Raw genomic sequence first — 11,637 nt, 5'->3', positions numbered from 1 at the left:
TTATTCAGTATTTAGCTGCCTAAACTCCAATAAATCAACTCTTACGTCTGTCTCATTTCCTCATCTGTAAAATGAGGGAGTTACTAGATGATTCCCAAGTTAATTTGTAACTCTGAAATCTTGTGGTTACAATTCCCCCAGACTGTCGTAGGAATGGTACTGGCTCCAGTCACAGCATTTGGCCTTTGCCCATGTATACACAGGTTCCACCCACTTCTCTGTCTAAATAACTTCAAGGGTAAAAAATCTAGAGTGAAAATTTTTGTTGTTCCTGTTGACACATGAATAAAATGTTGATACTGTAGCTTCTGAGGCTGCAATAAAAGCTCTGCAAGTTCTAAGCAGCAAAACCAGCATTACTACTGCTCAGGCAGGGGAGGAAAACAACTCCACCAGTTAATCTAGCTTTCTGTTTTGTTTTTTGAATGATATTTTACATTAAAGTCACTTAAGTCTTTAGAGGTTTTAAAAGAAAACAGTCTTGGGCGTACCTGTTGAAAGAGAAATATCTTAGCGAATTCTTATTTTTTGCATGACAGTAACTTCGGTGTTATTACCATTTTTAGATGCCTGAACTTTTTTCTAGTGACAGTTTCTTTACTTCAAAGTCTACGGCTACAAAACCTGTATTTCTTGACGTGTAAACAGTAATGTACTTTATTTATTTAACATGGAATCACCATATAAATATGCTTACAATGTATATTAGGTATCTAACAGTCCCCTCAAATCAGCAGTTTAAAATGCACACAGGCAAAAGAAAACATAAATCATGGCTTTCTGTTAAAAGAAAAATCAAACAAATGTTGAAAGACCCATAGGAAAAGCAGCCAGATTTCTCCCATCTAAGGATGTATAGGTTTAAAAACGAAGCACAAAAATACTCATCTGTGTTCCATAAGGTTTGTCTGCATTAAACCAAATTAACATTCTGACCACATTTTATGAGCCAGATTGCCCTTCAGTGTCAGGGAAAAATGTCCCCGCAAGAGCCAGCAATATAACCCTCTGTTTCGTTTTGCAAATCTAGATGCCCTAAATGGATTTGAATTAAAAACTCTTTAGTTGAGAACTATCTTTTGATCTTCTAGAAGGCAGATTATGTCTCATGTTAAATTCTGATTATCCTAAGCAGAATAAGAAGAATGGTAAAATCTGAAGCTAAGGGGAAAAAAATCTGGGTTCATTTGTGAACTACCTCAGACTGAAAACATATTTTGGAGAATGTTTATTATATAAGATATTCTTTTGAAATGTGTATAATTAACATATATTAAAGGAAGTAAGGCAAAATTAAGTTGAGGTTTATCTTCCACTTTATCTAGCAAAATATGCCTTCAGTGAGCATGGACATTTTGTCTAAGGTTTGCTTAGAAAGAAGAATCTTTACTGAAAACAATATCCTTGATTAAGGTTTTGGTGTGAAAAGGTCTTTAGCTGATAATATGGAGAAATACAAAAGAGATAGGAAGTTATGAAAAAAGGGACTACAAGCCCACATTTCGAATGGCATGGGCTCCACTGCTGTCTCCAGAAAGGGGACGTCATGATGGACATGGAGTTTGACCAAGTTGGCCCTTGCAATGATTTGTGACCCACAGTGACAACCTGCCCACCAGGAGAAGGAGCACTTTTGGGGAAAAAGTGTGAGAAACAGGTCCTCAATTCTGAACTGGACTCTTGGTAATGAACTCAAAGTGTCAGAAAAACAACTCTAAGAAGGTGTCCCCATTTTTTTAGGGGAGCAATGAAGGAAGACATATCTGTGTACATGAATTTACATTTCTATTCTGTCCTCTTTAAAAATTGATTTGATGCATAGTATCATAAAAGTTATGACTATAATAAACAATATACAACAAAAATAAAACTATCAAGTATTAGTGAGGGAACATAAGAAAAAATCATAGAAATCTTGGGCTGACCTATCAATCAACCAGCGGGTAAAGAAAATGTGGTGTATATATACTATGGAATACTACTCAGCCATAAAAAGGAACAAAATAGTGGCATTCACATCAACCTGGATGGAGCTGGAGACCATTATTCTAAGTGAAGTAACCCAGGAATGGAAAACCAAACATTGTATGTTCTCACTTATAAGTAGCAGCTAAGCTGTGAGGACACAAAAGCATAAGAACGATATGATGGACTTTTGGACTCGAGGGGAAGAGAGGTGAGGGGTAAAAGACTACACATTGGGCACAGTATACACTGCTCATGTGACGGGCGCACCAAAATCTCAGAAATCACTACTATAGAACTTATCCATGTAACCAAACACCACCTGTTCCCCAAAAACCTATTGAAATAAAAAAATTAAAGTTAAAAAATAAAAAAGAAATCTTGGGCTGAAAACAACACATGAAAAAGTGCTCAACATCCCTAATCACCAGAGAAGTGCAAATTAAAACCACAATGAGATATCATCTTACTCCAGTCAGAATGGCTATTATTGAACAGTCAGAAAACAACATATGTTGGTGTGGATGTAGAGAAAAGGGAACATTTATACACTGTTAGTGGAAATGTAAATTAGTTCATCCTCTGTGGAAAACAGTATGGAAATTTTTCAAAGAACTAATTACCATTCAACTCAGCAATCCTATTAATCCTATTACTGGGTATCTACCCAAAGGAAAAGAAATCATTATCTAAAAAAGACATCTGCATTTGTGTATTTATCGCAGCACCATTCACAATAGCAAAGTCATAGACCAACCTATGTGTCCATCAATTGTTGATTGGATAAAGAAAATGTGGTACATATACACCATGGGATACTATGCAGCCATGAAAAAGGACATCTTGTCCTTTGCAGCAACATGGATGAAGCTGGAGGCCATTATCTTAAGTGAACTAACTCAGAAACAGAAAATCAAATACCTCGTGTTCTCACTTAAAAGTGGGAGTGAACCAGTGGGTACACAGGGACAAAATATGGAAATAATAGACACTGGGGACTCCAAAAGAGGGGAGGGTGTGGGGCTGAGAGTTGAAAAATTACCTACTGGGTACAATGTTCAGTATTTGGGTGATGAGTATACTATCGACCCAATCCCCACACAATATACCTATGTAACAAACATGCCTATGGGCTCCTCAATCTAAAACACAATTGTTTCAAAAAGTGGAAAATTTGAACATTGAAATCCTATGTCATTCATCTTTTGTGAGGAAATGTTTTTGTACCTATGTGCTTTGGGGGCTTGACATTAGTCATTTGGTTAACCCTAGGAAAGGACATAAACTGAATCTTCTTAAATGAGGTCGTTTTTATTATTAAATTTTTTGGTATTCTTTGTGTAAAACTAATTTAAAAGATTCTATCTATTCTGATTATTTTTCCCTCTATAAGGAAGTAATATACTTCAATGTTATCAATTCTTGTACCTATTTGTTAACATTTCCTTAAATGTAATTTCTCTAGATGTTGTAAGTGAAAAAAAAAAAAAAGAAGAAGAAGAAGAAGAAGAAGAAGAAAGAAATCTTGGGCTGAGAAAATCTACTGCAAATAAGCACATAATTGGCTCTCAGTTTCTTGGGCACAAAGACAAAGAGAAAAACACATTGGTTACATATTTTTCATTGTCTTAGAAAACGAAGCACTCCAGTCCATCATGCAACAAATGTTTTCTGGCTCTGGGGTCTGCGAGCAATTTCTCAAGTGGGTGGATTTAGTGAGCAGCACGCTGGACAATGTACCCCCGTCTTACAAGATAGGCACAGAAGTTCTACTCGTGACTGTTTCTTATGAAGCTAAACCATGCTATGAAGCTTTTCTTCTGTGATGAAGGTGCCAAGAGGACACAAGTTGGAGCCAAGCTTACTAGAGACTCATCTTGACTAAAACTCGGGGAACCTTAAGGAACAGGGTCCTTAGCAAATGACAGTTGTCTCAGCTGGACTTTTGAAATGAACTATGTTCAGACAGTTCATAAGTTGAGTCTCCAACAAGTAGCTGAAAGTCAGATAACCAATATTATAACTGAAGGGAGAGCCACATGCCCCTGTTACCAGATATGTAAGCAGCAGCTCACCCTTTCATGAACACTGAGGCAACTGCGTTGTACTCTCACCAGAGGGGAGGCTGTCTCCTCCACCCTGGAGGTGGCCACAGACACACAAAGATACTTTAGTCATATAGATTTCTTATTTTTCAGATTTGGTTTTTTCCACTGGAACATTTGAAAGTCAATTTTACATCAGAGTGGATCCACATTGAATATCCCCGGAGGTTATTTCCAACCTTTCCATCATTATTTAAAGTGTATCTTTCAAAAACTTCTTTTTGGTCTAATTAATATTAGCTTTTCTAAAAAGTGGTTTCATTTATTATACTCCAATGTGCTTTTTCTCTATATTATACAAAAAATTATCTATGTTCTTGTTATTAAAAAATTATGCAAATGGTATATTAGAATATTCAACATGATGTATTTTGATGAGACGATTGGTGATCACCAATGTTTTGTGCCTTGTAGGGGTTATTGTGGCTTTATCTTATTAACATGACTTCTAGCTATCATCTTATTTCTCTCCTGGATGCAGATACGTGCATATAGAGGATCCACTAAGATTGCTGTTGTGAGAATGTATTCTGTGTATGTGATCACAATGTGAGTCGTAAGATAGAGCAACTGGTGGAACAAGATAACTGCTTCCCCCTGAAATATGCCCTGCTTAGAAATGTTGACCAGATTGTAGGGAACTCAACCAATCTCTTTAAGTAAAAAGTAGATAGATTAGGAAAACAGCCACAAGGTTTGACACACCATCAATGGCTTTTTTCACCTCTCCCTTTTCTTTTCATGGTATAAGAAAACAGCATAATTGCAGGATCTGCCTGTCTTGCTGCCACCCTAGACTGCCTCACATGTAAGTTCCCCCTGAATAAATCTTTGACCACCCCCCAAACCAGACTGGTCTACCTCTTTCTTTGATCTGAGCTTGCTCTCTGCCTAAAGAGGGCAGTTTTCTGTTCTGGCAGGTTTTCTCAATAATTGCATTTTCCAATATGACAGTGATTACCCAGATGTGGCTATCTAAATTTAAATTGATTAAAATAAAAAATTCCATTCTACTAAGATTCAGTTGCAGTAGCCACATAAAGTGCTCAATAGTCCCCCGTGGCTAGTGCTAGAGTATTGGACACAGCAGAGAGATAAAGGAGAGAGATTTCCATTTTCATCATCATGAGAAATTCCACTAGACAGCACATCATCAAGAAATAAAATGGATGAGCTATTAGTATGATAAATAATATCTATAAAGTCATAGCTGTGCAGAGTAGTGGAATTGATGACAATTGGAATATACTTGAGACTCAAAGAGAAAGATTTTGGTCTAACCAGAAAATGAAAAATGTTTAAAATGGTAGTTCATTTGGAGGTAGAGGTAGAAGTAATGTGTGTTAATTACAAGGACTGTAACCATCAAGATCAATGTCCTGGAGAAGGACAATCATCTGACCAAATGGGAGTGGGGCAGGAAGTGCCTGGAAGTGGGTATTTGGTTCGGATTTTCTACTTATTGCACCAAAAAGTATTCTTTGGTCCGTATACTCAGGAAACTATGGGTTTAACAGAGCCAGAAGGGTTTCTTTACTCTCAGATCTGCTCTGAGTCTTCAGTATCTTGAGAGCCGTACGATTTACCCAGGGTTTCCCAGTCTTATTTGAATTTGGGGTCTTTTTCTAACGTGAATCATGTTCTGGGGAAACCCTTTGGTTGAGGACGTGGCTGAGGACAGCCTTCTCTTTCAATTCCCTCTCGTACCACACTGACTCACCCTACCCCTGCTCATCCCCAAACACCTGTGTAACTTACAACATGACAGGGGTTCCATGGCACTCTGCCCATCAAGGAGATTTCTTTGTTTTGAAATGTGCTCACCTATCTGCTCATGACATGGCTGTGATCTCACCTTCCACCAATATTTCATCTTCTGGAGAACACATTTGCCCACAAGGGTGTTCTGCCCAAATGACAGCTCTGCACATATTGCCAAAGTGTCATGGAAACGTTTCAAGCTGGATGTCAAAAATCAAGTTTTAGGCTGGCACAATGGCTCACACCTGTAATCCCAGCACTTTGGGAGGCCAAGGCGGGCCAATCACCTTGGCCAAAAGTTCGAGACTAGCCTAGTCAATGTGATGCAACCTCATCTCTGCTAAAAACCAAAATTAGCCAGGCATGGTGGTGGGCACTTGTAATCCCAGCTATTCCAGAGGCTAAGGCAGGAGAATTGCTTGGACCTGGAAGGTGGAGGTTGCAGTGAGGCAAGATCACACCACTGCACTCCAGCCTGGGCAACAGGAGCAAAACTGCATCTCAAAAAAAAAACAAAACAAAACAAAAAAAATACAGAAATCAAGTTTTACACTGAGGAGGAAAAATAAGGTGGAGAGAAGAGAGGTTAATGATAAGCAGGTAATTAAGGATTGTTGAGTCCTGTAAAATCTTGAAGGGTATTGTACAGTAGCCTGGGAGGAATAATCAAGTACATGAATAGTGGCCTGAGCACGCAGTGACCTCTAAGGGTTTGAAGAGAACAAAAGAGTGATTGCCAATGTGTAATTCCAGAACTCATCTTCACAGGGAATATGCAATGCCACCCACAATCCCTAACGGTGCTGATTTACTTACAGCTCCCACTTCCAGGAAGGAATCCCCTGGGCTAAGTGTGGGACCAGTAGAACTCGTGGTTTATACTTGCTCCCATTTACTGGATGTTTACCACGTGCCAGGACCTAGGCTGCACACTTTTCATGAACTATCTCATTAATCACTATGGGGAATTTTCATTACACACATATTACAGAGAAGAAAACAGGTTCAGCCGCTTGACCATGGCTATGCCTTCGGTAGATTGTAGAGCTAGGATTCAAGCAACATTCACTTTCAGAGTCTAAGCTCTCAACACTGTACCATAGCATCCAGTATATTGTTCAACTTTTATTTTTTATTTCATTTTCTATTTCTACTTATTTATTTACCTATTTATTTTGAGATGAGTCTCACTCTGTAGCCAAGGCTGGAGTGCAATAGAACAACCTCAGGTCACTGCAACCTCCACCTCCTGAGTTCAAGTGATTCTCCTGCCTCAGCCTCCCGAGGAGGGACTAAAGGCATGTGTCACCACGTCTAGCTAATTTTTTGTATTTTTAGTAGAAATGGGGTTTCACCATATTGGCCAAGCTGGTCTCGAATTCCTGACCTCAGATGATCCACCTGCCTCAGACTCCCAAAGTGCTAGGATTACAGGCATGAATCACTGAGCCCAGCCTCATTCAACTTTTAGAGTTTACACTCTAACTTCCTTCATAGCATGGAGGTGCATTTTAACAAACTATCTGAACAGGATTACAGTGGGCATAGTGAGCAAGAAGGTTTGCTTGAGAAGAGGTAGCTAGGAAACGCAAAGACATTGGATTTTCAAAGTATTTATCTTCCTTCCAAGCATGTGGGATGGTTGATGGCAGCAGAATGACCTTGGGGAGACAGAGATTGGGAAATGCGTGGTGCCTGTTTTATCATATCTCAACTCTCCTCTGGAATATCTGCATTCGAATGTCTCTCTGATGTCTGAAACTTCACACTCAGAAAACCAGCCTCTTTGTACCGGAAACACTCAAATCTACACTTCTCCACACTTCCAGAAAATTTCTATACTACCTCAACCTTTTGACAACACCTTCCAAATTATCCAACCAATCTATCATTTTGTCAATTCCCTTATCATTAATAAAATGAAAAATGTTTCTTCTTTACCATTTCCAGGTTATCAGTGTAGCCCAGGTCTGATCAGAGGTGTATCAGTCTGTTTCTGAACGTAGGATAAAAAGACAAAGCACCGTTTTATGTGCTGATGGCAGGAACTTACTGTTCCTGGCTTCTAGAAGCTGCTTATACTCTTTGTTCCTTCCTAGAAGAACAGTGTGTTATCAGCTACCTCAAAGTCAAAACCATCTATTTAGCATTCAGATAGTGAATGCCAACAATTCTACTTCATAAATTCAAATGATCTACTTCACTTGTTCAAATGATCAGGAGGTTGGTTTGTAAATAACTTACTGTACTAAACCCTCCCAAATGCAGTCTGATTCAAAGTTTTATGTTTTACAAATGTAAGGCCAAGTCAGGTGGATCACTTGAGGTCAGGAGTTCGAGACCAGCTTGGCAAATATGGTGAAACTTCATCTCTACTAAAAATACCAAAAAAAAAAAAAAAAAATTGACTGGACGTGGTGGCACGCGCCTATAATCCCAGCCACTCAGGAGGCTGAGGCAGGAGAATTGCTTGAACCCAGGAGGTGTGCAGTGAGCCAAGATCATGCCAGTGCACTCCACCCTGAGTAACAGATGAGACTCTCAAAAAAATAAAAATAAAGTAGCTACAAGTTGGATAATTTCTTTCCTAAAAATCTAGGCCTTTCCTGCTTTAGGTAGATAAACTTGAATTTAAATCTAGTGATAGTTTAAATATTTGGAGATATTAAGAATAGTAGCCATTTGTAATGATGGGGCAATGGTATTAAATGCTATTAAAGCACAATTGCTTATTTCCAATATTTATTGAGATATTTATTACTTTAGATACTTGGAATTCATCAGTAAGTAAAACCAAATAACTTCTCTTATGAAGCTTTATTTCAAGGAGACACTAAAAACAACTATTTGGAAATGTAAATGTTAAATAATAAAGCCAAACATGAAAAAAAATTCAGGGATTTTATATTCAGTGGCATGCTTGCAATTATTTAACAATTGGCTCTCAAAAAAAAAGATATTGGCTCTTCAGGTAAAGAGCCAATTTACCTGAAGTCTCCTATTAGTAAACCATTAATCTAGAATTCAAATCAATGCCTGTCTGATTCAAAAGCAATGGTTGGCTGGGCGTGATGGCTCACACCTGTAATCCCAGCATTTTGGAAGGCCAAGCAGAAAGATGGCTTGAGACCAGGAGTTAGAGACCAACCTGGGCAACATAGGGAGACCCTATCTCTTCAAAAGGCTGAAAAGCTTAGCTGGGCCTGGTGGTGCATGCCTGTAGTACCAGCTACTACTTAGGGGGCTGTGGCAGGAGGATCCCTTGAGCCCAGGAGTTAGAGGTCACAGTGAGCAAGGATAGTGCCACTGTACTCCAGCCTGAGTGACAGACCAAGATCCTGTCTCAAAAAAAAAAAAAAAGCAACTTTTTTAAAAAGTTAAATGGCTTTGGCTTGTGAGCAGCTTCAAAAGAAAATCAAATTTTCATAAATGGTTGATTTAATTCCTCAATTCCCTGGGGATTTAGGGCTTACAACTCCCCCTCCAAGGTAGGTGGTAATTTTAAAGCAATGAAGTCAGGTCCCCTAGTATAGGTTTATCCTTTAGCTGCCCCTAGGAGTACCATGACAACGAAGCATGCCTTGCTAGCCCTGCAGGTGGGACCGTTGGCGGTTTTTATTTTATGAGAGCTCCTAGGTCGTTTACTCTTACAGTACATGGGCACCTGGCTGTGCAGGGTGAACTCTAGGCAGCAAAACAAAAATACCTCTCCTAATCCTGTGTTTTAGTAGCTCAGGACAATTTCACTCGCAGCCCCTCATCTAACATGTGGCACAAAGACTGAATCCCTCTAGTGAACCCTGAAAGGCAATCGATACTTTAGGCAATTATAAAATAATAGAATTTTATATCTGGATAAAAATGGAGAGGTTATCTAGTTCAACCCCTCGTTAAAGACAAAGAAATCGAGGCTCAGCAACTTCCTAAAGGTTACATAAGGAGTTGGCAAACCAAATTCAGGTGCAACTTGAGATCTCCTGATCCAAGTCAGGCACTCACCCCCCCCACCCATGCCACGTGGCGCTCTTCAATGCTGTAACCAGCATGCGACAAGTCCCCAAGGACCACACCTTTTACAGAGTTTATTACCTTGGCTTTTGCAGGTAGAGCAGTAAGAAAAGCTCTCCGGATTCACAGGCTTTAACAAAACAATTAGTAAAGGGCACAATAAGAGTATTTGTATAAGATTTTTTACACCATTGAAAATTCCTTTACATGTACTTTGTTTACTAATCATAATTCCTTATGTGTTTATATGTTATAATTTGTAAGATGCTTTTACATGTATCATCTCTTAAACTTATTAAGTAACCAGGAATTATTATTTCCATTTTATACTGAAGAAACTAAGTTCGAACCCATTGCTACACAGGACGCGACAAAGATGGGACCAGAGCCTGAAGGTCTGACTCCAAACGCAGAGCTCTCTTCTCACAATATCTAAGAGGATTCACAGTAGCAGATTTTGATAGGTTCATGTCAAAGACACAGAGCTCTAATTTAGGGATTTTATACAAAATTATATATACAATCTACAGCAATTGGTCCAAGACCTAAATATTTCACAAGATAACTTTCATCTGCAACATAGGGTTTCCCAGCCTTTGTTAATTCTGTGAACAATATGGTATTCATATATACCAAAAACTTACTGGTCTCTCCAAGTTTGGCAGCTCTCACTCTGCTAGGCAATGAAACTGGAAAATCTAATATCTCAAAGGTGTTTTGTGCTCCTGCCAGATTCAAATCCCATGCGTCTGTGGATTTTTCCATCCCTTGTGTAATGGGTTTGAATCTTTCTTGAAGGTGCCACTCCAATGCAGAGGTAATAGACATTCCTTCTCTTCTGAGCCTGATGATGAAATAATTACTCGGTGGTTAACAAACAAAATATTTCCTGCCAATTTGGAATTATACCAAGAAAAGAGTCAGGGGAAATTCCAAGATACAGTTCAGAATCTGACCCTCAAAATATGATTTGAATAATAAAAGACTCTGGTTAAAGAAGAACATTCGATTTTCTTATGAATATGGGCCGTGTACCTTCTACAGAGTATGTGATTTTCTCTTTCATAAGCGTCTGGAGAGAAGATTAAATTTCTATTATTTACCTTTAGGAGATCATCACATAATTGAAGGTAGAATGACTAAGTTAAATGTCAGAGGAACTTTTTGTTGTTATTTTTAACTAGATGATGATCATTTGTTTTCCTCTCTGTGAGTGTGTTGGAAATATTTACTGTTGCAAATTCCCAAAAATTCATTGATATCTTTTGAATTGTAAGGGATTCAAAGCAGAATTCATTATTCCTAATGCAACTATGAAGGAGATACATGGACATTATATAATATGTGGAAATACAGAAAGATAAAAAAGAAAAACATCACCCAAAGGCATCTGACATATTCTTAAGGGTAAAATTAAAAACAGTTGAATAAACATTCTTCCTTTTGATCACATGCTTTTTAGAGGTAGAATTTTTCTCTGGGCCAGCTATGTTATGGAAGTATAATAATTCTAACCTTCTTCCAAATCCAAGTTGTGTAGCATCTGCCATTCAGTATCTTGACATAGTCAGCACCCTGACTGCATAACATGTAAAATATTTATCTCACAGTCAAGTTATGTTTATGGCATTCCTATGGAAAACTTAGTTTTTAGACTATGACAGTCACACAACCAGTATAATGAGTAAACACAGGATTTTATCCTTCTGGGAGAGCAGTCTAGCACATTTCACAAATCTTTCTTGAATCAAAAATCACTCTAACTGCAGGTGAAAATGCCACTGGGTTTTCAGTTATC

Source organism: Sapajus apella, unplaced genomic scaffold (assembly GCF_009761245.1).
Source record: "Sapajus apella isolate SASKATOON/1434 unplaced genomic scaffold, GSC_monkey_1.0 scaffold31, whole genome shotgun sequence".
NCBI classification, from domain to species: Eukaryota; Metazoa; Chordata; class Mammalia; order Primates; family Cebidae; genus Sapajus; species Sapajus apella.
This window is presented reverse-complemented; position numbering follows the sequence as displayed.